We start from the raw sequence: 26,573 nt of genomic DNA, 5'->3' as shown, positions 1-26,573 counted from the left end.
TTAATAAAATGTCATTTAAAAAATCTTGGAGATTTTCATCTCATCTAAATGCAGTTCATCGAACCTCTTTTCCAGTAATCTTAACCTCTCTCCAATCTCTTCCATCCACCTACATGATCATACCCTAAGCCCTTGTCATTACCAGTAATTTCTACCCCTCTATTATTTCAATTTTGTGCATTACACTCTTAGATTCCACCTCTAGAACCTTTCTACCTGTAGAACCTCAACCCCAATAAAACACTGGGCCCCACCAGATTCTCTACTGTTGATCTTACCTCCTCAATCCCCTCTCCCTGTTGTTGCTGTCCAATTAGCCCAGTCAGATAATAGCCCTGTGTACAACAGAAAGCAACATTGCCTGGCCCTGTACCATTGTCATAACCCATGACATGTTTGAGCCACTTATTGCAGAGATTATGTCCATTTCACTGAAGGTGTGTTGGTTTTTGCTGTCCCTCTACTTTCCCAAACATTTTGGGTTTTTTTCCTAGCAATTGTTGTTTCTGATGACATGTCTCAAGTAAGCAAACCTGTAGGTGGTGCCAACACTCAACGTACTTGGCTGCTAACTATATGGTTAGAGGATCAAGTCCACCCTGCAAAGCCTTTGAAAAAAGGCACGATGATCTGCTATCCAAAAATTATCTACAAAATCCTGCAGAGCACAGTTCGGCTCTGACACACGTGAGGTCACCATGAATCAGAATCAACTCACCCACCACTGCTCGTCCCTGCCTTGCCCCTTCAGTTCAGGAATATACTCCTACACGTCTTCTGACCTTTGCATTGTTCCTGTTCCATCTATTAAATGAGCTGAGACGTGGTTAGGCAGCTGGCTCAGGCATCAGGAGACCACTCCAATGGGTATGTAGACAGTGCACCCATTCTGTGACCATTCTCTGAAACACTGGGACTCCCCATCACCACAGGAAATGAGAGGCTTCTAACTTTGTTGCTGGAATACAGAAGCAAAGAGGGCTTTTTAAAAAAGCTCTGGGGAGCCTCAGCTGTTGTATAGATTTATGAGATACTGGCAAGTCTTGGAAGAAACTGGCAAGTCCTGAGCAGTTCTCCTTTGCAGATCTGACCTCCCCAAAATTGGTCATGATGGCTTGCCCCTGTGAAGGACCCAGCTTTCAGCTGTCCTAACTAAATTTTCATTGCACATTTGGTATTTACACTTTCTAAGAGAAAAGACTTGATTGGGTTGCAATGTCACCATGTCAATATAGAAAGCCCCTACTGGACAAAAACTTTGGCTGAGGCACCTCAAAGGAGCTAAACACATAGCACTAGCTGTGGAATGAGCTGCCTGTGAAAGGTTGTCCTGGTCCTTAGAATTCTGTAGACCACACTGGCCCACATTCAGTTCTAAGAACCAGTTTCTTAGTTTCACCTTTTACCAGTCCAGGAACTGGTGATGCTCCTGTATATCCACCCTCAGAGGGGATTTTGCTGGCATTCCCCAGGCTTCCAAATACTGATTTGTGATGTGTTACTCGAGCACACAAAAAAGTATCAATCCATTACGCTTGGCACAACTATTTCTTTTTTTTAAATTTTAGTAAATTTTATTAGTTTTAATGAACATTTACAGAGATTTTGGGGTTTCATTCCTTCATTGTTGCACTGTTTTCTCTACCCTCCTCCCCAGTTTGTTCTTCTCCCCCCCGCCCGAATGTCTGTTTTAATTGTCCAATTGCCACAGTGCTTGTCAAAGCCAGTTCTGATTAATCTCCTTTGTCAGTGTGTCCTTTGCCATTCCCATCACTCCTCCCTGAGAGAGACTTCACCCTCATTCATAAGGAAAAGGGGATGGCGTAGTCTCTTAGCTACTTCCTGCTGAAAATGGGTGCAGTGGGTTTCAGGGTGAAGATCTTCTCTCACTACTCTAAAGGGCCCCTTTGGCAGTAGGAAACACATAGACTATTATGGAGATTGATTTTGGAATTTAGATGCACTGTTATTAATTGTGCTTAGCCGTACATGTTCATATCCTTGAAGAGTATCATGGAGGCATTGCAACCTAGAAGACACAAATTTAACTAACAAGTTAAAAGTACATGAGTCAAAAATTAAAAAGCAATAATATTCCGAGTAGAGGTTCTAGTAGTGGCACAAATCAAGTTACAGAGGGAAGGTGGTTCTTACAATAAAAGGCCTATAGACTAGCACTTTGTCTCTTACAGTGTACAGGTTAGGAACCACGAGATGTAGAGGCTCAGCTATGTCATTTATGCTTCTTAAGTCCTGGAGTAAATTCCATCTACCACTGGACTGTTTTACAACTCGAAAGTTCACATGCAAGGTAGAGGTGAAGTAAGGAACTGCTTATGAGATTTTCCGTCCATTCCAACAACTAAGAGATAGTGAGAAGAGTTGGGACCTCAGAAGGCTTTTAGGACCAATTAGTAGGCTCTGTGTCCAGGAGAAAATGAATATACTTACCAGTAATGTTAATGCTCATCCACAGCTCTTCTGGGAGGACCTAAATCGTTGAAGCGTCCTCCTTTGTTTCCAGCTGGGAACTGGGGCCTGTCAGTCCTGTCTGCCATGAGGACCTGATGTGGGCCACTTTGGCCAAGTGTCCTTCAGAGCCACACTTAAAGCAAGTGAATGGGAGCTTCCTCTCTACTCCCTTGCCTATCTGTGGCTCTTGTCTGTGACACTGTCTATTGAAGTGGCCCAGCTTTCCACAGTGGAAGCAATTCTGACCTCCTTTATTACCTTTGGGTGGCAATGAATATGAATAAGACTTCCTTTTCCTGACTCAGGCCCTAAACTGGAAGCAATAGCTGCCCCAATAATTTTGGCCATTCTCTGGTCTTTTCTCTTCCCTCTAGATCCCAGTTGTTAAAAGAGGGAAAAATTTAAGCAAATGTATAACAAATAATTTTGAACATTATAATCTTTTAAGCTTATGGCTAGAAGTATTAACAATATCATCATTTCCAATCCAGAGATATATGTTCCAATGCAGTACCTGTGTTCCATAAATGGTTTTGGTAAGAGGAATGTTGTAAATGTGGATACATTTCCACTATTCCTCCTCCATGCCACGATATAGTGTTATTAGCTTGAGCAGTTATAAATCCATTGCCATCCTTACTCTAACTTAATTCTTTTTTTAAAAAAAATTAAATTTGTTATTAATTTCAGTGAAAATTTACAGAGGCTTTGGATTTCCATTCATTCATTGTTGTAGATTTGTCCCCTCCCAAGGCTCCCCCCCCCACCCCAGAACACTACCTTCTTGGAAAAGTAAAAGAAAAGATTCTTTCATTGTTTTACAAACCCTCCCTCAGGTCCCCTCCACCATGTAGCCATCGCTCTAGACTCCTGTGATGACAGAAATACCTAGTCACATATCTCTTTTAAACAGTTTACTCCCTCCTCTGTTTCAGTGCAGTATACATTATTGAACCCATCTTACTCAGTCTCTCCCCAACCCCAAGGTCAGTCCCATCTACAACAGTGGCACATGCAATATTTGTCCTTTTGTGACTGGGATATTTCACTCAGCATAATGTTCTCCAGAGTCAACCATTTTGAATAATATTGCATGAGTTCCTTGTTTTTTAATGCAGCATAGTATTCCATTGGCACAACTATTTCATTTGCAAAATCTGTGAAGAGAATTTAAAATAAAGTTTCTTGCACCTAGAGACACAAATAAATCCCCATAAAACATTCTATCACTGTTTTCTGAACTAAAAAACTCTAGAACCTCCACTATTACTTGTCCTAGAGACAGAAGCTCTGGGTTCAAGTCCCGGCATCGTTCATACTGGCCTCTCTGATATTCTCACCTTGCTGGATTTCCATTTCCTTGTCTGGAATATTGAGGACAGCATCCCTTCAGAGTGCAGGTGGTCAACACACTCAGCCACTAAGCCAAAGGTTAGAGATTTGTGTTTACCTAGAGGAGTCTTGGAATAAAGGGCTTGGAGTTCTGCTTCCACAGACTCAGCCACCGAAAACGCTATGCACCAGAGTGCTGCTCTCACACATACGGGGCCGCTGTAAGTCAGAGTCCACTCAACAGTAACAGGCTATTCATTTTTAATGTTGGAGACTGAGTGATTAGAAGGATGATGAAATTGGTAAAAAGATGAAAGAGTGCTGTTACACTGTGGGGACTGCAATCAGTGTCACAAAGCAAAATGTTACCGAATTGTTGTATGGAAACTAATTTGCTTCATGAACTTTCACTCAAATCATAATATAAACTTTTTAAAAAATGTAGCTCCAGGACACAGTGACAGAGTTGTAAGTCTCAGCCCAGTGTCTCGGCTTAGTGCCCTCTACCACAGGCGGCTGGGGAAACCCCTGGGCTGGCTCTGGTTCCTCTTTAGTAGAGGGACATTTGGGTGTGGTCCCTTATTCGATGCATAAAATCAGACCAATTGCTCTTGCTCCATGTGTATCTGAATAGAACTGTGTATCATAGGGTTTTCAGTGGCTGGTTTTTCTGTAGATCCTATTTTTTTCTTCCAAGGCATATTTGGGGGGGGGGCTCCAATCTTCCGACTTTCAGTTAGCAGCCAAGTGCATTTGTTGATTATTTGCACACCCAGAATTCCAGTCCCGTGCATAAAGCCTGCAATTCAAGCAAGTTCAGAAGCACCTTTCCAGAGTCCTCTGCTCCAGCTTCACTTCTTTCCCCAGCTCCCCATCATAAAATGGCCAATTCAGGAAGACCAAAAGAGAATCTTAGGGAACTCTGGGGTGAGTGTTGAAGGGGTCAGTGGTGGGTCCTGGGCTCACTTCATCCTTCTGAGCCTCCATCCTCTAATTCTCCCATTTCCATCATAAGATATGAGAAGTTGTACTCGAAGGGAACTTCTGAAGGCATGCAGTTAAAACAAGATGTAAAGTAAGATTTCTTTCTGGAATAGAAGAACCACATTTAGGGAGAAGTTTATGTAAAACCTTACCATAAAGTAAGATTTTTTTTGTTTAAGAACAAGAATTCCCCTTTGGAGCCCTTTAAGGAGTCTGTGATCTGAGAAATAGACTGTTGTTGTGTACCATCGGGTTGGAATTGACAGACAACTGATCCTCCGGGTGGTTTTCAGAGCAGTAAATCACACAGGAGGAGACTATCCATCTCTCTTCCATGGAGCAGCTGGTGGATCCAAAATTCATACTTTGTGTTACCAGCACAATTCCTTACCACTCAACCAGCAAAATTCCCTGGATACCATCCATATTTGCAGCCATTGTATTGGAGGTTGGATATGGCTTAAAATTCTATGTTCACAAACTTCTCTGTCTCTGATAGAAGTAAAACATTACAAAAATATTGAGGACCAATAAAATTTTGATCACTGTGGAGTCACTGTATCGAAAGGAATTGGCAGACACAGAAGAATTTCATGAAACAACATATGAGCAAGAATCTATGATGATGAAGGAAGAAGTATAAGCTGCTTTGAAGGAAATAGCAAAAAACAAGGCCCCAGGAATAGATGGTATACCAATTGGTGTATTTCAGCTAACAGATGCTGCCCTGGATGTGCTCACCAAGCTGTGCCAAGAAATCTGGCAAACAACTACTTGGCCAACTGACTGGAAGAGAGCTATATTTGTTCCCATTCCAAAGAAGGGTGACCCAACAGAGAGTGGAAACTATAGAACAATATAATTGATTTCACATGCAAGCAAGATTCTGCTCAAGATTTACAAAAACGACTACAACAGCACATCAGCAGAGAACTGCCAGAAGTCTAGGCTGGGTTTAGAAGGGGTCGTTGCACTAGGGATATATGTCCTAGCTAATGTTAGAGGGATCTTAGCTGAAAGCAGGGAATACCAGAGGAATGTATATCTGTGTTTCATTGATTATACAAAGATGTTTGACTGTGTGTATCATAACAGACTGTGGCTTACTCTGAGAAGAATGGGAATCCCAGAACCCTTGATTGTGCTAATGCAAAACCTATACTTGGACCAGGAGGCAGTCGTCAGAACAGAGCAAGGAAACACTGCATGGTTCAAAATTGGGAAGGGCGTACGCCAAGGATGTGTCCTATCTCCATACTCCATACCTTTTCAACCTGTATGCAGAATAGGTTATCTGAGAGGCTGGACTGTATGAGGAGAAGTATGGCATTAGTATTGGTGGAAGATAAATCAACAATCTGTGTTGTGCAGATGACACAACCCTGCTTGCTGAAACTGAGGAGGACCTGAAGCACTTGCTGAAAAGGATCAAGGTCTTTAGCCTTCAATATGGCTCTATATCAAGAAGACAAAGATTATTACCACAATTGGCAGCATCAGGATGAATGGTGAAGAGATTAAGATTGTTCACAGCTTTATTTTGATTGGCTCCATAGTCAACAGTCTTGGCACCAGCAGCCAGGAAACTAAAAGATGTATTGCAATGGGAAAGTCTGTTCTTAGGGACTTCTCCAAAGTACTGAAGAGCAATAGTGTCACTCTGGGGACTAGGGTGTGCCTGATACAGGCCATGGTCCTTGCAATCACTTATTATGAGTCAGATAGTTGGACAATGACTAAGGAGCATAGAAGGAGAATTAATAATGCCTTTGAGTTGTGGTACTGGAGAAGAGTATTGAATGCCCCATGGATTGCTAAGAAAACAAACAGGTTCATCCTGGAGAGGGTTAAACCAGGCTTCTCCTTGGAGGCAAGGATTCTGAAGCTTTGTCTGACATACTTTGGACATGTTGCAGGAAGGGAGCAGTTGTTGGAGAGGGATATCAAGCTTGGGAGGGTGGAGGGAAAGACCCTCTATGAGGTGGGTTGATTCAGTGACTGGGGTAAGGTGTGAATGTGTCAGAGACAGTGAGATTGGTGCAGGACAGAGCAGGGTTTAGGGATGTTGTACATAGGGTCTCTATGAGTTGTATGTGAATTGACAGCACATAACAACAACAACTAAGGATATACATATAGTTAAATAAGGATTTTAAAAGACCATTTTCTATAACTATTTCATAAGGGAGCTCAAGTGGCCGAATGGTCCGAAGGTACACTACAATCCCAAATGAACGTGGTTTGAATCCACCAGCAGCTCTGTGGGAGAAGGAAGGGCAATCTCCTCCCATGTGATTAAGTGCCTCTGAAAATTTCCTGGAGGGTCAGCTATGTGTTCAACTCAATGGCACACAACAACAACTATTTCACAAGGAAAAGATATTCTTAATACCAAAATTTAAGACATAATGATAGCTTCAAGGACATTCCCTCAAGAAATGTTGTCTATCTCCTAACTGTCTCCATAGTATTTATTCTCCCTCAAACCAGTGAAAATTCATCAAGGACCCTTAGAGATCCACGGACCTTCTTTAAGGACTAACAAACATGATCAAGTTAATGCTACTCTTGATTAAATGCTTGTGATCTATAGAAAATCTAGGCATTTGAAACTCCTCCACAGCACAGTTCTATTCTGACCCATATGGGGAAATGTGAATTAGAATGGATTCCATGATAACTGGCAACTGGTACTTGATCAGAAATATGTATTATTTCCTTATTCTTCCTCATCTTTTCTCCATCCTTTTTCTCCCGTCTATCCTTTCTTCCTTCCTTCTTTCCTCCCTTCCCTTCTTTCACTTCTGCTTTCACTCTTGTTCCAATCCTTTACAGATGTTTATTGAGCAACTACGACACTGGTGGCCTAGTGGCAAGAAGCTGTGCTGCAGTCCCAAAGGTATGCTGTTCAAATCCACCAGTTGCTCTGTGGAAGAAGAATATCCAATCTCCTTCGGTGCAATTAACTGCCTCTGAAAACTTGCTAGAGGGTCAGCTATATGAGTCGGTCCTGACTCAACAGCATACACCACTATGTTTTAGGCACTTTCATACACTCGTTTTCCTTACACTACCAAGAGCTCATTCACAACTAGTGAGTAAGAGGTTGTGTGAATAAAGGAAGATTGGCTTGGCAGACTTTTTACTGTCATGGAGAACAGGAATAGCATGAGGAGAATTGTGACAGTCAGTAAGGAAGGGGAAGTCCTCTCTGAGAAAGTTAACACCTTCTCTGTTTTATTTTAAAAAATTAAAAACATTTTACAACCAGGAGAAGATAAAATAGATGAATGGGACCTTCTAAGAATCAAAACCCTATGCACATCCAAAACCTTCTCCAACAGGGTAAAAAGGGAAGCCACAGACTGGTAAAAAGTGTTTGGTAATGACATGTCAGATAAGGGACTTACATCTAGAATTTATAAAATACTTGAGCACCACAACAAGATAAAGGTAAATAATCCAATAGAAAAATGGGCACAGGATATGAATAGACACTTCACCAAAGAAGACATTCAGATGGCCAACAAGCACATGAAGAAATGTTCAAAATCCCTAGCTCTAAGAGAGCTGCAAATCAAAACAACTATGAGATATCATCTCACCCCAGTCAGAACAGCAAAATTTAACAGAACAGCAAGCAACAAATGCTGGCGAGGTTGTGGAGAAACTGGAACCCTTATTTACACTGTTGGTGGGAATGTAAAATGGTACAACCACTGTGGAAGGCGGTATGGCGCTTTCTCAAAAAGTTGCAAATAGAGATACCATTTAACCCAGCAATTCCACTACTGGAATTCCACTACTGGGAATATATCCCAAAGATACCATAACTGACATCCAAGCAGATACATGCACACCCATGTTTATCGCAGCTCTGTTCACAATAGCAAGGAGTTGGAAACAACCCAGGTGCCCATCAACAAACGAATGGGTAGAGAAGCTGTGGTATATTCACACAATGGAATACTGTGCTGCATTGAAAAACAAGGAACTCATTCAATATTATTCAAAATGGGTGAGCCTGGAGGACATTATGCTGAGTGAAATATCTCAGTCGCAAAAGGACAAATATTGCATGGTGCCACTGCTGTAAAATGGGACTGATATCAGGGTGGGGGTAAGACTGAGAAAAACTGGATAAATTGTGTATACTGCACTGAAACAGATAAGGGCCTGAATAAATTAAAAGCTATGTATGATAGGGTATTATGGTTATCACAAGAGTCCACAATTAAGGTTGCATAGTGGAATGTACTTGGGGTGGTGGGAGGGGTGCGGGGGGATTGTGTACCAGGGAGGGAGTCTTTCTTTTACTTTTGAAAGAGAGGAGCGAACTGGGGGGCGGGCGGAGAGGGCTGGGTGGGGAGAGAAGTGCAGCAATGAATGAATGGAAATCCAAATTCTCTGTAAATGTTCATTAAAATTATTAAAAAAATAAAATAAAAAAATTAAAAACGTGAAATAAAACTGAGTTATGTTAAAAAAAAATTTAAAAACATGTGCCTACCACCTGGGGTTCACTCCCTCATCCGAGGAAGAGCATTGCACTTTCCTCTGGGCCCACCTGGTGCCATCTGCACCACCTCATCACCTGCAGTCAGCCAGGCCACTCTGGAGTCCTGCTGTGGTGTTGAGTCCAGCTCTGTGTCATACTGTCCATGACTTCTCCTGAGGCATCACTCAAAGCCTGTGTCAGCCCTTCACTCTCCATGTCTGTCAATTCGGAAGTTCTGACCCATGCTGTTCTTTTTTAAACTGCTGTTTTGAGTGGGCTGTTTTGTAGAATGAAAGTTTTCAGGAACACAGCATATTATGTTATGTATCATGTACTAAGTAAATGTTACTAACCTTTAACTAAGGTACAGCATAATCATAACCACAGGATATTGAGTCACAGACACAAAAAAAAAAAGAAAGAAAAAATGTCCAGCTACATGTAAATACTTCTACTGTGAAATAAGTGACTAAAAAGCAAGTTGCAAAATACAATCAAGTATGTTAATTATGAGGATAGAGGGATAACCTTCAAAACTACACCTTATATTTTCTGTGGAGGGGTGTGTGTGTATATATATATATATTTATATATAATTATTGTATATTATATCTTATTATTTTATATTATATATTATTATTAATATGTACATATCAAAGTGTCTGTCTGAGTTAAAAGGAAACTAGATAATCACAGTTGCTTCTCTGTGGAGAACAGAGGTGGACACCAGCAATAACACCATTAAGCCTAGGTCAATGGAGTCCTGGTTTGGACCCCTCACATATGCTCTTCTAGATCACATTCTGAAAACTGAGACCCCAGACTTCTCTTCCCAAGAGTCTTGAGTCCACTTTCCGGTCAGAGAGGGCCCCTTTCTGGATCCATTCTTCTGACAGTTGTTGCTTTGGTGTATGGGAGCCAGTGATGCTCAGGAAAGTGGGGAGAGCCAGAAGCCTCCATTGGTAATGGCACCCTCCCTGGCACAAGTTAGCAGCAGGTCTGGGCAACCAACATAGGGATAATGTGTTATCTGCTTCCATGACACACCATCTCTAATGTCCATGTTATATGGAGCATGCCATATATGGTACACTATAATGCATGTGTTATATGGCCCATGCCATCTGTATGACACACCGTCTATGATGCCCATGTATATGGACAGTTATTTTTGTTTTCTTATGCATTAATTAAAAACCAATGGAAGATTTAAACATGCCCTACTTGTCTAGAGATTAGAACCATCGAAGTTGTTAATGATAGCTCTTAGTTATAGCTCTTCGGACTAGATGAGGAGGGAAAAGGGTGAAATGAATAAATAAGGGTAACTGAACTCTGATTAGTCTAAGAGAGGCTTTAAAGAGAGCAAAGTACCTAGATACGGGTCACTGGGTGAAGTTGGAATTTCCCAGAAACAAAGGCCATGGCATTTGGTGGAATTTCCACCCCACTAGCACCTATCGCTCTAGGTATAGAACATGGCCAAGTCAGGAGACAGGCCCAGGAAGCACCGTGAGAAGCCTGGAGAGCAGCACCTCAGCGCCTATGGTCACACCATCAGCCAGAGGGGCCACAGACCAGGGGATTTCCTGTGGGTAGAGTCCTGGGCAAGGCCCCTGGGCTATTCTGAGGTGTCCTTCAGCTCCCCACCCCCAATTCCAGGAAGCCTGCCTGGGATTATCAGAAAATGGCTATCTTGCACTCAGCTGGTTCAACAAAACTAGGGGGTGGGGGTTTGAGGCTAGGCCACCTGGTAACGGGCTGAGAAGAACCCAGAGTCAGGCAGGGAGGCCAGCCATGGAGGTGTCTGAGTGTGGCTTTGGACAAATCACATAACCTGAAACACAGCTGGCCTTCCTTCCATGTGTAGAATTAGAATCATAGTTTGGCTCTATGCACCTTAAAAAAAGGCTGTTGTGAAAACAGATGAGATAATGAATGTGAAAGTGTTTTGTAAACCATAAAGTGCTGTGAAAAGACAAGAACTTATGACAGAATTTCAGTTCCTTCCAGATGTATCTCAGTTGCCAACTCCTCCAGGAAGTCTTCTCTGTCTCTCTCAGGTGGTAGGACTCCTACTCTTGTCTCTCTATAGGCCACTATATGAACTTCCATTTTAACATTTTACAACTCCTTTTAGGGGCCCTGGTACATTGCCTATTGGTTGGATGACCAAAAGGATGGGGATTTGAGTAGAAAGATAAAGATGAGATAGCCTGCACCTTGCAAAACTTGCAGCACCAGAAACCAAATGGAGGGTGGCCATGAGTCAGAATTGACTCAAAGACAGTAGGTTTAGTTTCTTTATAACCATCAATACCAGGAGGGAAAAACCTTATTTCTGTTTCTACCCTCAGATTCTATCAACATGTTGGACATCTAGGTGCTGTTGAGTCAAGTACAACTCATAGCAACCCTATGAACAACAGATCTGAATTCTGTCCCATCCCATGTCTTTCACCGTCTCTGACACACTTGAGTCCATTGCTGCAGTCACTATGTTAATCCAACTTGTCGAGGGCCTTCCTCCCTTTTTTTGACCCTCCACCTTCCCATGCATGAAGTTCCTCTCTAAGGAATAGCCTCTTCTAGCAGCTTGTCCAAAATATGTGAGATGAAAATTTGTCTTCTTTACATCCAAGGAGAATTCTGGCTGCACCTTCTCCAAGACACATCAGTTTGGGGTTTTTTGACAGTCCATGGGATATTCAGTACTCTTCTTCAACACCATAACTCAGAGGCATCAATCCATCTTCTGTCACCTTATCCACTGTTCAACTTTCAGATGCATAGCAAGTGATTGAAAAGACCATAGCCTGAATCAGGTGCACCTTAGTCTTCAAACTGGCATTATTGCTCTTCAGTAATTTGGAGAGGTCACTGACCGTAGACTGACCCAATGCAATACATCTCCTGATCTCCTGACTGCTGGTAGCAATGGTGTTCATGTTGTGAAATCTCAGGTAGACAAAATAATTGATAATTTCAATCTTTTCTCCACCTGTCATGATGATATTTATTGGTCCTATGGTGAGAATTTTTGTCTTCTTGATATTGAGATGCAATCCATAAAAAAGGCTATGTATAGTCTTTTATCTTTAGCAGTGAGGATTTCTAGTAGATATTTAAGAATTGCCTTGAAAGAAATGATTAGGTGAATAAAAGATTATTGTCAGCCTCTGCCTCTACTTCACCAAGAAACTCATTCTGCCTGCAAATCCAGAAGTATTCAAAAATTATATCATGCTTCCTTTGCATTCACGAAACTTGTTGCCTGTTATCCATATATCTTCTTCATGTTTATGCCCTAGATCTAGATTCTAACATTTGCCTATTTTTATTGTGTACCATAGAGTTGGAACTGACCCATAGCTGACCCTTCAGTGGGCTTTCAGATGCAGTTAATCACATGTGAGGAGATTGCCCATTCTTCTCCTGCACAGCAGCTGGTGTCCTCGAACCATGTGCCTTAAGGATTGCAGCGCAGCTTCTTGCCACTAGGCCACCAGAGTTCCCTAAACTTTGCCTAGATACTAATAAATGGTGATGGGGAAACAAACACTTCTGAGAAAAGGTCACTTTAACAACTACAATTAAAAAGCAAACTACTCACCATGAGTAAGCAAGTCTCATTAAAGAAAAAACAAACAAACAAACAAACCCACACTCAGAGCTACCAAGTACCTGCTAAAACTTACAGCATAAAGTATAATCCTTGAGAAGGGGGAGGTCATAGTGATCTGATTTGGGAAAACGATAATTATAGATTAAATCCATTAATATGAGGTAATACTGAAGCAGTGAAGTCCCTTAAATTAACAGCACCAGTGCACTTACTGAAAGTGAAGAAGGGATACAGACAAATACATAGGGAGAGAGTCATGTGAAAAGGGAAAGAGATTGGAGAGATGTATCCATAAACCAAGGAATGCCAAAGACTGCCAACAATGTCAGAAGCTAAGGGAGTGCACAGCCTGGAGAAGCTAAAATGGAAAGACCTTCTTAAAAGTAAATCCCTCTGTGCATCAAAAATGTTTTATGGTAGAGTAAAAAGAAAGCCCACAGAACTGGAAAAACATTTGACGATGACATTTTAGATAAGGGTTTCACAACCAAAGTTTACAGAGCTTCCCCAAGAAAAAGACTGATAACCCAATCACAAAATGGGCAAAAGACAAACGAGAAAAGATCATGAAGGAGGATATTTGAATGACCAAGAAACACATGAGGAAATGTTCTACTTCAGAGAGATGCAAACCAAAACCACAATGAGATGCCACCTCACTCCAACAGCGGTAGCAAATTTCAACAAAACAGCAAACAAATGCTGGAGAGGATGTGGAGAGATTAGAACTCTTATGCATTGCTGGTCAGATTGTAAAATGGAACCACCACTCTGGAAGGTAGTTTTTTATTTTCTCAAAAGCTAAACATAGGAATACCATATGATCCAGCTATTCCACTGCTAGGAATATATCCCAAGAAAATCAGAACTGAGACACAAATGTGCATTTATTTGTACACCTGTGTTCATAGCAGCATTGCTCACAATAGCAAGAAAATTGAAGCAGCCCAAATGCCTATCAACAAATGGATTGAGACATTGTGGTACATTCTCACACAGTGGAATCCTATGCAGCACTTAGAAGCAATTATTTCATAAAACATTGTAAAACTTGGAAGAGATTAGAGAGCATTATGCTGAGTGAAATAACTCAGTCACGGAAGGACAAATATTGCATGAGGCTATTATTGTGAAAATAGGAAGATAACCGAGTAAGATTTGTGTAACTGTTCAAAAGGGAAGGGAGAGAAGGGGGCAGTAAAAAGGGGAAGGGGGAAATCACTGAAATAACAGAGGTTAGTGGGTGGAAGGTATGGTGAAGCAATGGGAACAGTTTGATGAGGGCTTGAAAGAAGGGGTGATAATAGACATAGAGCAGTGGTAATTAATGATATAAATTATACCTACTAATAATTGTATAAAACACAAAGTATAAGGATCCAAGGGTGGGGAAGGGTAGAAGCAGAGGGATGAGAATGTACAGTGAAGGGGGAATTAATCATGGAATTGTACAATTTGATGGGTGGGGGTTGAGGGAAATCCAAAAAATCTATTCTGGAAAACAATGTATTTGAATTTCGTAAATAAACTAGTATAATAAAAAATTTCTAGAAAGATAATTACTCAATAAGCAAAATAAGCACATGTATACTTGGGTTTACTGACTAATCCATGGTGAATAATTTTATATGTAAAACTGTGTAAATCCATTACAAACTGAAGATGTTGGTAGAAATCATCAATTTCTTTTGGTGTTTTTTTTTGTTTGTTTTAGTAGTTGGTTTGAAAGTTTGAATAATGATCATATTAATAGCCAAAAAGAACCCCACAAAGTACATGTATGAAACATAATGTCTATGAATGATTATTGCAAACCAATAAAAACATTTATTAAAAAAAAAAAGTCAGGTAGCAGAAAGGCATGGGAGAGGTTCTTCCTTGAACCTTCAGAGAGAGAGTGTGGTACTGACCACAGATTGATATTGCACTTTCAAATTCTCCAGAATTGTGAGAGAACATTTTTTCTTGTTTTTAGTGACCCAATTTGTAGCAATTTATTACAGCAACAATAGAAAATTAATACAGTGTCTAATAAATATCGGGGTAGGTGTTACTGTTGTTTAACTCATGTTCTTTGTCAAGTGCAAGCCTTTTCTCTGTGACCCTTTCTTCACCCAGACACCCTGTTTACAAGATGATTTAAAAATCCTTTTGCCTAGATCTATTACTCATTACCAAATCACTCACTCACTCAGCACTCATTACCATCAAGTAGAAGAACTGCTTGAGTGGCCTTCAGAGGATTTTCGGAAGCTATAAATTGCATGGGTGGAGATTACTCATCTTTCTCCCACAAAGTCACTGGTAGATTTGAGCTGCTGGAAAGGTGTGGCCATTGGGTTAACAGCGCAGCTCCCTAGAGACTATGGGCAAAATAGAACTCCCCATTACCAATAGGCAATTAGTACATGCACAGTGGGCATAACTACGTGATACTGGGACTAAACTCCTAACCTAATGAGTTAACATGGCTTTGTTTTGTGCTGGTGAACTGGGGATAGCACAAAATACTTCATGTTGATGATGTGTTTTGGCTCAAGGTGCTCATGGGAACCTGGTGGTATGGGGGCTCCCTGGTGTTGGTACTGGGATCAGTGTCCTGATAGCTCACCCGTCTAGGAGCTGAGAGGGGAATGCCAACCACATGCACATCTGGATTCCTCAACCAACCCCTGACCTCAGTATCTACCATCTTTCTGCTATCAAGAAAAAGACTGGAAAACAACTATGAGATATCATCTCACTTCAATAAGAATAGCAAAATTTAAGGAGAGCTCTGGTGGCCTAGTGTCAAGAACCTGCACAGCAATCCCAGAGGCACACAGTTCGAATCCACCAGATGCTCTGCCGGGGAAGGAGGGACAATCTCCTCCTATACCAGTCAGATTTGATTTGATGGTACACACAAATAATAAAATAAAAAATAAAAAAAAGAATAGCAAAATTTAACAGAACAGCAAACATCAACTGCTGGCGAGGTTGTGGAGAAACTGGAACCCTTTATTCACTGTTGGTGGGAGTATAAAATGGTGCAACCACAGTGGAAGGCGGTATAGCGCTTTCTCAAAAAGTTGTAAATAGAAATACCAGCAATTCCACTACTGGGAATATACCTCAAATAAACCATAACCACCACTCAAGCAGATAAATGCATACCCATGTTTATCGCAGCTTTGTCCACAATAGCAAAGAGTTGGGAACGACCTAAGTATCCATCAATAAACAAATGGATAGAGAAGCTCTGGTATGTTCACACAATGAAACACTACGTTGCTTTGAAAAACAAGGAACTCATGCAATATTATTCAAAATGGGTGACCCTGGAGGACAATATGCTGAGTGAAATATTTCAGTCACAAAAAGTCAAATATTGCATAGGGCCACTGATGTAAAATGGGACTGACATCGAGGTTGGTGGGAGACTGAGAAAGATGGGATAACTGCTTAAAAGGAATATATGATTAGGTATTGTCATGACAGGAGCCCAGAACAAAGACTGCATAGTGGAGTAGACTTGGGGGGAGGGATTGTATAACAATGTAAGAATTTTTCTTTTACTTTTCAAAGAGAAGAGCAAACTGGGAGGGAGGTTGGGCAGGGAGAAAAATGCAACAATGAATGAAAGGAAATCCAAAGTCTCTGTAAACTTTCATTAAAAGTAATAATAATAATAAAAAAAAGAAAAAACAAAACTTGATATAGTAATAAAAGAAAAAGACTGAGGAGAGCAGAAAGAATTTTTACAGAGAAAATATAATGGGTGAGTACAAATCTGGAGCCAGCTATACCTGAATTCAAATCCTAGTTTTACTATTTATTGTGCAATCTGGACAAATTACTTAATATCTCTGTGCTTCAGTTTCCTCTGTCCAAAATTCTGGAAACAGCCTGGTTCCTAGAATTGAAGAAATCATTACAACAGCAAATCATTTAAGCCCAGCCACATACCAGCACCTCAAAAAAATAGGTGTTTTCTTCACTAACTCTTGGGTTTTCTGTGAACCTCTCCTCTCAACTCCCTTACTAGGAATCAAAGATGCCTCTCTACAAAGAAATATCTCAGCTCAAAATTATGGGAATTGTGGGTGAGGGGAAGGAGAATATTCTCTTTGACCCCACGGCCCAAAAATTCCTGGTCCAAGACCTAGACAATCTCAAAACAGTCGACAGTCAAAAGAGCCTCACGCTCCTGCAGGCCCATTGATTGTGCAATCCTCTCTCCTTTCTCTACCACAACTTCCCCTATTCACAAGGTGAGAATGGCAAAGGGCAGCCCCCTGGCTCCTGGGGGAGGTGTTGCCCTGTGTCTCTCTGGCCATATTTTCAATTTCATTTGACTCCCTGAGGTTCTCTCTGTAACTCGCTTCGCTGTGTGTCTCTGATGCTACTGAAGGTGACCTGGGTAGTACGTGGGGATCAAAAATTGTGTTATCACTGAGCACCGCATACAGGAGATGCTGTATTAAACAATCTATGACCTTGCAGAACTTGAAATTTAAGGGGGATTCAGGGAGCCAAAGGCAGATGGAGGACTAAAACAAGGAAAATAATACACTACATGCTAAGCAAAATAAAAAATATCATAAGAATGTATATTTGCGCTTAACTAACTATGCAAAGGCATTTGACTGTATGGAACATAACAAATTATGGCTAATATTGAGAAGAATTGGAATCCTAGATGACTTAATTGTGCTCATGTGAAACCTATACATAGATCAAAAAACTGTTATGTAAACAGAGCAAGGGAACACCACATGGTTTAAAATTAAGAAACGCATGCACCAAAGATGTGTCCTTTTTCAATCTGTATGCTGAGCACATTATTCAAGAAACTGGACTCTATGAAGAAGAAGAATGTGGCATCAGGACTGGGAAAAGACTCATTAATAACCTTTGTTACACATATGACACAACCTCGCTTGCTGAAAGTCAGGAAGCCTTAAAGCACTTGCTGCAAAAGATCAAAGATCAATATGGATGGCCTCTCAATGTTAAGAAAACAAAAAAAAATCACACCAGTGGGCCAACAGGCAACATTATAATAGATGGAGAAAAGATTGAAACTGTCAATGACTTCATCTTACCTGGATCCACAATCAATGCAATTGGTACCAGGAGTCAGGAGATCAGGAGAGGTATCGCTCTGGGAAAGTCCGTAGTCAGGGATCTCCAAATTACTGAGGTGCAGTGATGTTAGTTTGAGAACTAACGTGAGCTTGCTTCAGATCATGGTATTTTCAATCATGTACTATGCTGATAAGAGCTGGACAATGAATAATGATGACAGAAGAAAAATTGATGCTTTGAACTGTGGTGTTGGAGAAGTTGTTACTGTTGTGTCAAAAGAACAGCTACATCTTGGAGAGTAGAGAATGCATTTGGAGTGCTCCTTGGAGGCAAAGACAATAAAACTTTGTCTCATGTACTTTGGGGACATTGTTAGGAGAAGTTATTCTTTGGAGAGGAGCATCATGGGTGGGAAGGTGGAGCAAGAGTGAAAGAAAGGAAGACCCTCAACCGGATAGATTGACAGTAACTCCAGTGTGCTCAAGCATGTCAGGAATTGTGACCAGATGGGACAGGTTTCAGATCTGTCACTTATACTCAACCCAGTGGCATCTAACAACAACAACAAACACTACACTACACTACACTACACTACACTACACTACACTACACTACACTACACTATCATTCATCATTTTGTCATTACCACTGTCTGCTGCCTCCAGAAACCCTATGAACCTGGCAAAAGAATGAAAGTCACACAAGGGTCGAGGACTTTGGTTCATAGGGTCACTATGAGTCGTGCTTAACTCAAAGGCAATCAACACAACTGATTGGCTGAGGTGAATTATTGTAGGTGGGTGCAGTTTGGGGCTTGAAGGATGTCTACAGACACAGCATAGTTTCTGCCAGATCAGTAAATCTCACCTTCTTTCTGAATTTGATTTTTTTGTACATTTTTTTTCCTCTAAGACCTTCTATTGTGATCTCATGAGAACATTTAGTAGTGGTTACAAAGCACCGTCTACTTCTCCCGATCTCAGGTTAATAAAGGCTGAAGTTTATGTGGTCCATTAGTCTTTGAACTCACTGCTTCTTCTGAGCCTTTGATTTCTTTACTCAAGATACAAACCAATAATTGCATCTTGATGGCTGCTCTCAAGTTTGTTACTGCTCAGATTCTATGTAGCATATAATCTCTGTGGATTATGATATGCCAATTGACTTTGATGTCCCCTGAAACTATAATCTTAACATTTGAAGTCCCATACAGTTTTCACTGGATAATTTTACAGAGTAGTTTCCGTGTCATTCTTCTTAATCTTCCTTTATTTGAAAGCTCTTCTGAAGGCTCTTCAGCATCATGTTGTTATCAGGTTCTGTCAAGTAAACTCTGATGGACAGTATTGGTTAGTTTTGCCATCTACTAGGCTTAGAAGACAGCCAATTTTAGAACAAAAGGAATTCCTTAATAAAATCAAGAAGGAAGACACAGAAATTAAGTGCATCCTTTGGGCCCAGGGTCTCTATGCTTGAGAACCTTGTAGGTTCAGGAGACAGAACACGAGAACAAAAGTAAGAGAGTTGTAACACCAGAGAGAGAACAAGATGTGGAGAAGCAGCGGTAAAAGAAGTGGAAACATGGGAGAAGTGTGATACAGCGGTAGTGGACTTGCATAATCCTATTCAGTCATATCTGAGGACAACTACCTGGCCACCTGACTGGATGAGAGCCATATTTATTCCCATTCCAAAAAGGTGACCCAACAGAGTGTTGAAATTATCGAACAATATCAGTAATATCCTGTTGTTGTTGTTGTTGTTGTTGTTGTTGTTGTTGTTATGTGCCGTCGAGTTGCTTGCGACTCATAGCGACCCTATGTACAACAGCCCTAAACTCCGCTCTGTCCTGTGCCAATCGCACCATCTCTGACACTCCCATCCCAATTATCCCAGTCACTGAATCAATCCACCTCATAGAGGGCCTTCCCCTCCTGTGCTGTCCCTCCACCCTCCCAAGCATGATGTCCTTCTCCAAGGACCTGTCTCTCCTCACAACATGTCCAAAGTATGTTAGATGGAGCCTCAGAATCCTTGCCTCCAAGGAGCCACCCGGTTTAACCCTTTCCAGGACAAATCTGTTTGTTTTCCTAGTAGTCCATGGTATTCTCAATACTCTTCTCTAGCACCACAGCTCAAAGGCATCAATTCTCCTTCTATCCTCCTTGGTCATTGTCCAACTCTCTGATGCATAACAAGTGATTGCGAAGACCATGGCCTGTATCAGACACACCTTAGTCTCCAGAGAGACACCATTGCTCTTCAGTACTTTGGAGAGGTCCCTAACAGCAGACTTTCCCATGGCAATGCGCCTTTTAATTTCCTGGCTGCTCTGCTGAAGATTATCCAGAAAAGTACATTGAACAGTACATTGACAGAGAACTACCAGAAATATAGGCTGGGTTTAGAAGAGATCGTGGCACTAGGGATATTATTGCCAATGTCAGATGGATCTTGGCAGAGAGTACCAGAAGAATGTCTCTGTGTTTCATTGACTATGCAAAGGCATTTGTGTGGATCACAATAAACTGTAGCTTACCTTGAGGAAAATGGGAATCCTCAGAGCACTTGATTGTGCTTATGTGAAACTTGGACTAACAAGCAGTCATGAGAACAGAGCAAGGAAACTGTATGGTTCAAAATAAGAAAAGGAATGTGTCAGGGATGCATCCTGTCCCCTTACCTTTTCAAACTTTATGCAGAACAGATCATTCAGAAGGCAAGACTTTATGAGGAGGAGTGTGGTATCTAGATGGGGGGAAGACTCATTAACAATTTGTGGTATGCAGATGACACAACCTTTCTTATTGAAACCGAAGACCTGAAGCACTTGCTGCAAATATGGATTGAAGATCAATATCATCTTGATGTTGACAAAGATTCTCACCACTGGGCCAATTGGCAGCACAATAATAGAAGGAGAAGAGATTGAGGTTGTTGGTAATTACAGCTTGCTCAGATCACAATCAACACAAACAACAAGTCAGGAAATCAAAAGATGAATTGCATTGGGAAAATCTGCTGTCATGGACCTCTCCAGAGTGCTAAAGAGCAATGATGTCAGTCTAGAACAAAGGTGTGCCTAATCCAGTCCATGATCTTCTCAATGACTTGTTATGCTTCAGAGTTGGACAATGACTAAGGGTGACAGAAAAAGAATAGGTGCCTTCAAGTTGTGGTGCTGGAGTAGAGTCTTGAACATATCATGGACAGCCAAGAAAACAAATAGGTCTGTCTTGGAAAGGGTGAAACCAAGACTCTCCTTGGAGGTTAGGCTTTCTGAAACTCTACCTCACTTACTTTGGGCATGCGGCCAGGAGAGATTGGTCTTTGGAGAAGAATATCATGCTCAGAAAGGTGGATGGACAACACAAGAGAGGAAGACCTCCAAATTGGCAAAAAGGAGGTAAAATCATCTCTCTATGCAGATGATATGATAGTATACTTAGAAAACCCTAAAGACTCAGCAAGAAAACTATTGGACATAGTTGACCAATTTAGCGAAGTTGCAGGATACAAGATCAACATACAAAAATCAGTTGGATTTCTCTACAGTGACAAAGAAAATACAGAGCTGGAGCTAAGAAAAACAATACTCTTCACAATAGCTAATCACAAGATAAAATATTTGGGAGTATGTCTACCCAGAAGCACAAAGGATCTATTCAAAGAAAATTACAAAACATTACTATAAGAAACAAAGAGACCTGTAGAAGTGGAAGAATATCCCTTGCTCATGGATAAGAAGACTCAATATTGTGAAAATGACAATACTGCCAAAGGCAATTTGCAAGTTCAATGCAATCCCAATACAAATACCAATCTCATTCTTCAATGAGATGGGAAAGGTAATCTCCAGTTTCATATGGAATGGAAAGAAGCCCCTAATAAGCAAAGTACTCCTTAAAAAATAGAAAAAAGGTAGGCAGCATCTCACTCCCTGATTTCAAATCCTACTACACTGCTGTGGTAGTTAAGACAGCATGGTACTGGTACAATGACAGACACATAGATCAATGGAATAGAATTGAGAACCCCAAAATCAGCCCATCTACTTATGGTCAACTGATTTTTGACAAGGAGATGAAATTAGTCAACTGGGGAAATGACAGCCTTCTTAATAAATGGTGTTGGCAAAATTGGAAAACCGGCGAGCTCCGGTGGCCTCGTGGCAGGAAACTGCACTGCAATCCCAGAGGTGCATGGTTCAAATCCACCAGATACTCTGCTGAAGAAGGAGGAACAATCACCTCCTGTACCAGTCAGATCCAATTTGACGGTACACACATAAAAAGAATAAATAAATACATAAATACATACATACATACATACATACATAAAAATTATCTAAAAAAAATTGGAAAACTATCTGCAAAAGACTCAAGCAAGAGCCACACCTCACTCCATATACAAAAACCAACTCAAGTTGGATCATGGCCCTAGAACTAAAACCAATGACTATAAACTTCATTAAAGAAAAGCTTGGAAGAACTCTAGTAGTTCTAATCCACAACATAAACAGTCTTCCAAGTACCCTGAAAAATCTACAACCAGGAGAAGATAAAATAGATGAATGGGACCTTCTAAGAATCAAATCCCAATGCACATCCAAAAATTTCAACAAGGTAAAAAGGGAAGCAACAGACTGGGGAAAAGTATTTGGTAATGACATGTCAGATAAGGAACTTATATCTAGAATTTATAAAATACTTGAGCACCAGAACAAGATAAAGGTAAATAATCCAACTGAAAAATGGGCACAGGATATGAACAGACACTTCACCAAAGAAGACATTCAGATGGCCAACATGCACAAGAAGAAATGTTCAAAATCCCTAGCTCTAAGAGAGCTGCAAATCAAGACAACTATGAGATATCATCTCACCCCAGAAAGACTAGCAAAATTTAACAGAACAGCAAGCAACAAATGCTGGCGAGGTTGCGGAGAGACTGGAACTCTTATTCACTGTTGGTGGAAGTGTAAAATGGTGCAACCACTGTGGAAAGCAGTGTGGCGCTTTCTCAAAAAGTTGCAAATAGAGATACCATTTGAGCCAGCAATTCCACTACTGCGAATATACCCTAAAGAGACCATAACCACAATCCAAGCAGATATATGCACACCCATGTTTATTGCGGCTATGTTCGCAATAGCAAGGAGTTGGAAGCAACCTAAGTGCCCATCAACAAATGAATGGATAGAGAAGCTGTGGTATATTCACACAATGGAATACTGCACTGCATTGAAAAACAAGGAACTCATGCAATATTATTCAAAATGGGTGACCCTTGAGGACATTATGCTGAGTGAAATATCTCAGTCACAAAAGGACAAACGGTGCATAATGCCACTGCTGTAGAATGGGACTGACATCAGGGTTGGGGTAAGAATGAGAAAAACTGGAATAATTATGTATACTGCATTGAAATGGATGAGGGAGAGAACAGTTTAAAAGCAATATATTTTAGGGTATTATGATTATCATAGGAGTCCAGAATGAAGGTTGCAGAGTGGAGTATACTCGGGGTGGGGGTCAGGGGGGGTGGGGGAATTGTATACCAATGAAGGAATTTTTTTTTACTTTTCAAAGAGAAGAGCAAACTGGGGGCGGCAGTGGGCACGGGAAAAGTACACAATTAATGAATGGAAATAAAAAATCTCTGTAAATATTCATTAAAATTAATAATAATAATAATAAAGAGAGGAAGATCCCAGGTGAGATGGATTGATACAGCGAGGGGCTGGTATGTCAGAATTAGTGAGACTGGCTCAGGGCAGGGAAAGGTTCAGAGCTGCTGTACATAAGGTCATTATGCATCGCAGGTGAATCAACCAAAAACACTCTGACAGGTTTGGAAGCAGGAGTGGCATCCACTTCCTAAACAACAATGCCTCCATAAACTATGAACTTTGATAAATGTCGATAGTTGTAGAGGGGCTTCAGGCCTTTTGTTCATAGGGTCGCTATGAGTTGTGCTTAACTCAAAGGCAAACAACAACAACAACACAAAAGAACTGGGAACCTATCAACGAGTAAATAAGTAAGTGTAGTAAAGTGTTATAAATGCTATGGAAAAAAGGATGCTAAAATAAGGTAGAGAGTGGACATGAAGGAGGATGTAGTCAATTTTATCATCTCAAGTGATAAATGAGTATTGTTAAATTATTTAAATTAAATTAATTTTAATTTAACTATTTAATTGTGTAACTACTTCATATTTTTGTAAAACATTGCTATATTTTAAGTTTTATATTTACTTGTTTCTTCTTGTTTTCGCAGATTATAACAACAGAGATGAGGTATCACAAAACCCCTTGAAAATCCCAGTTAATAGTTAACTTGGTCAATGGGAAAATATGGGCCAAGAAAATAAGGTATCAGCTCCCCCATAAACAATTTCTGGATTTGTCTTTTCTCACTTCTCTTAACGATAGCTGCCTTTATACAGACTGTGTAAGCATGCCGTCTGCACTAACAGGGTGATTTCACCAGTGTCCTGGGAAGAGCCTGAAAGGATGTTTTATCACCTCAACCACAGTTTTATTTAACTTCACAGAGGTAACAAGACTTAAGAAAGATTCAAACTGAACACAATATGATGGTGAAGACAAGTCACCATCCACCTTCCTCAGTGATGTCCCCCACTCCTTTGAAGGTCTGGGCCAAGCATCCAAGCTGTGCACAAGAATCTGTTAATTTTCCATATTGGAAAAAGCAGATTACCAATTGGCTTTGGGTTCTTCATGCTTGGAAGAGTTATCCATGCATATGGCAACAAGACAGGACACTTAGAAAGTACATCTTCAGGCTAGTACTTTTGATCTTACTTTATATTCAGTCTGCCCATAAGCACTCCAAAAGGCAGAGCTTTGAGTATCGCATCATAGTAACTGAAGTTTAAGAGCCTCTACATTCTTTAAGATTTTTAGAAGTTTAAAATGCTAATGTTAACATCTTAAATAACCATACTATAATGACCAGAACCAGGACATGAACATGGAATAACCCTATTAGCTAATCTACACGCCATCAAATATATCAGATATTTTTACTAATATCCTTCTTTAGACCCAGGATCCAGCTCAAGATCTCACCTTTAATTTAGGCATCATGTCTCTTTTTTAATATAAAAACAGTCTTAGGTCTTTTCCAGGTCCTTAATCTTGGCATTTTTTTTAAAGTACTGGACAGTTATTTGGTATACTATCTCTGTGTGGCAATGTCTGATGTTCTCTCATAACTAGATTGAAGTTATACATTGAGGATGGATTAAAAATATCATAGAAATTATGTGTCTTTCTCAGTGTATTGTATCAAGAGGTAATGGTCTTGATCTGTTTCATTACAATCAAATTAATCTTGATCATTTGGTTAAGGTAATGTCCACCAGGTTTCTCCATTGAAAAGTTACTATTTTAGCCTTTGTAATGAACAATATCTTGTGAGGAGGCATTTAAAGACTAGATATATATTCTATTTCTTATAATATTCTATTTTTTCATTTTAACATCCATTGAACATTCCTATTATCATCGTGGTGTTTGTCAACTGTGGTTTTCTATTTCCATCATTCCTTCTATAATGGTTAACTGGTATTATTCTTTAACAGATATATATTCTCTCTTTCTAATTTTTATTTATTTATGTGTTTAATTATTTTTATATTGGAATGAACTCATGCATGTGTAGTATATTTTATTCTACAAAAGGTTATTCTGAAGGCCCAGTCAATAGGGAGTGTGCTGTTAACCCAAAAGATCATGCCCCTCTAGTGGTTCAAATCCATCAGACATTATTTCTTCTTGGGAGAAAGATAGGCAATCTCTTGCCAAGCAATTTAGAGACTTAGAAATCTAATTGAAGATCAGTTATGAGTTGGTTCCCACTTGATAACCATAAATTTGAGCATTCTACAGATTATAATACATGACTTTCTTTATATATCATATCACTCAAGTAGTCTTATGCTTGACTACTGGGATACAGTGTATTCTTTGTTTTAAAAAAAAAGCATAAAAATATCTTATTATTAAACTAATCAAAGTAGACTAAAGCACATACAATCAGCAAAGCATATGAACAGCCCTCATTTATGCTAATATTACATAATTTTCTACAATTCTTGGTCATTTAGGAGAAGTGATTCTTGAAAGATAAGTGGGTACTTCCCAGCCAAAGCAGGGTGGGCACTCTTGAGAGAGGAAGCAGCTGTAGTAAAGGCACTCATGTATGAAGTACCATCCTGAAAAACGAAGAAGGGCAGGCTATCTAGAATTGACTGTAATGCAAGAGCTTGTCTATGAGACAGACCTGGGCAAGATATGAATCTCGAGAAGTGAGAAGGGGCCAAGCCCCAGGTGTGCTAGAAGCCTGGCTCAGGATGAATAAGTGATAAGAAGCCACTGTAAGACTTTAAGTAGAAGAAATAAGAAATATGATGTTTTCTTATTTTTAAAAATTCTCTCTTGTTTCATGTGAGGAAGAGAGAGTAGCGTGCAAGGCTTGAGGCAGGTGGTCAGGTGGAAGAAAAATCTAGATACAAGATGATGAGGGCCTGATCTGAGGTGGTAGCAGTGGCTATAAACTTAAG

General features: G+C 40.3%; 1 pseudogene; it reads left to right on the top strand.

The window, feature by feature from the left end:
* The first annotated feature begins 10,764 nt into the window (after positions 1-10,764).
* The window catches only part of LOC102875005, a 68,700-nt pseudogene continuing 52,891 nt past the window's right edge, over positions 10,765-26,573 (top strand).

This window comes from Elephantulus edwardii, unplaced genomic scaffold (genome assembly GCF_000299155.1).
Source record: "Elephantulus edwardii isolate Elephantulus edwardi_28Jun2011 unplaced genomic scaffold, EleEdw1.0 scaffold00096, whole genome shotgun sequence".
Taxonomy (NCBI): Eukaryota; Metazoa; Chordata; class Mammalia; order Macroscelidea; family Macroscelididae; genus Elephantulus; species Elephantulus edwardii.
This window is presented reverse-complemented; position numbering and strand designations above follow the sequence as displayed.